Source organism: Bufo bufo, chromosome 5 (genome assembly GCF_905171765.1).
Source record: "Bufo bufo chromosome 5, aBufBuf1.1, whole genome shotgun sequence".
NCBI lineage: Eukaryota > Metazoa > Chordata > Amphibia > Anura > Bufonidae > Bufo > Bufo bufo.
Window position 1 is genome coordinate 204766359 of NC_053393.1, and position 1371 is coordinate 204767729.

At 45.1% G+C, this 1371-nt stretch overlaps 1 protein-coding gene across 1 annotated transcript in view; it reads left to right on the forward strand.

Annotated features, from left to right (window-relative positions):
- The first annotated feature begins 1328 nt into the window (after window positions 1-1328).
- ACP3 (acid phosphatase 3) overlaps window positions 1329-1371 on the forward strand; it is a 94954-nt gene continuing 94911 nt past the window's right edge. The window contains exon 1 of the mRNA XM_040432944.1: window positions 1329-1371. The gene's annotated coding sequence lies outside the window, so the exon portion shown is untranslated.

A 1371-nucleotide genomic window follows, 5' to 3' on the forward strand; every position in this document is an offset into this window, starting at 1 on the left:
GCCATAATGCAGTAGCCCCTAGCCATAATGCATCAGCCCCCAGCCCCAGATCACAAAAAAATAAAGCACTTACCTCTCCTGCTCCTGGATGCTGACGCTCCTCACTGCCCATGATCTTCTTACTCCTGCTGTCAGCTGTGCTCTGTGAACCGGCGCACACAGCTTGAGGTCACAGAGTGCCCTCGAGCTGTGTGTAGCCTTCACAGCCGACAACGGAGGACCAGGAAGCGGTGAGTACAGAGCTTTCACCGCTTCCTGGTCCTCCGGTACTAATGAGCACCTTCATAATGGAAGCGCTCATTAGTATTCGCCCCATAAGATGCAGAGGCATTTTTCCCCCACTTTAGGGGAAAAAAGTGCATCTTATGGAGTGGCCAGCGGGGCTCAAGAGACAGCTGCTTTGGGCCCCCCAGGAGCAACTGGCCCCAGGGCAGCTGCCCCTTTCGCCCCGCGTTAAAGACGGCCCTGACGACAGTGATGCATAGAAACATAGAATGTGTCGGCAGATAAGAACCATTTGGCCCATCTAGTCTGCCCAATATACTGAATACTATGGATAGCCCCTGGCCCTATCTTATATGAAGGATGGCCTTATGCCTATCCCATGCATGTTTAAACTCCTTCACTGTATTTGCAGCTACCACTTCTGCAGGAAGGCTATTCCATGCATCCACTACTCTCTCAGTAAAGTAATACTTCCTGATATTACTTTTAAACCTTTGCCCCTCTAATTTAAAACGATGTCCTCTTGTAGCAGTTTTTCTTCTTTTAAATATTCTCTCCTCTTTTACCTTGTTGATTCCCTTTATGTATTTAAAAGTAATGCTTGGAAAGGGCTTTATAATAATGCTTGGATAAATAATGCTTGGAAAGGGCTTTAGCATTTCTTCTTCTATTGGCTCCGCTCAACCTGAATCAGGTGCAGCATGGACAGCCTGACAAACCTGCTTACAGTTTCCCGTTAAATGTATAGTTGCATATATAAAGAGACCTAAAAGTGAATAACTACAATATTAAGTTACCTAGGAATCTGTTCATCATCTTCATCAAACATTAGACACCTAAATAATGCTCTGACCTAACTACATGAACAGCTAAGCTTCCACTTGCAGGTGTGTAGACTTTGTACACTGTGTAATACATGGAGTGTGTAATAGAAGCAATAACAATCTAATGCTATTGTGCAGGGAGGACTTCAGTGAAAGCATTCTTCCAGAAGTGACAATTCAGTCTTTGAAATGAAAGAGGTTGGTTGGGCTTTTTAATATTGATGACTTATCCTCAGGGAAGAATTAAAGGGGTTGTCCGACACCCGCCACACCCACCGACCAGCTTCCCTTAAGTATGTCATGTATTGTCTGAGCACCTTGC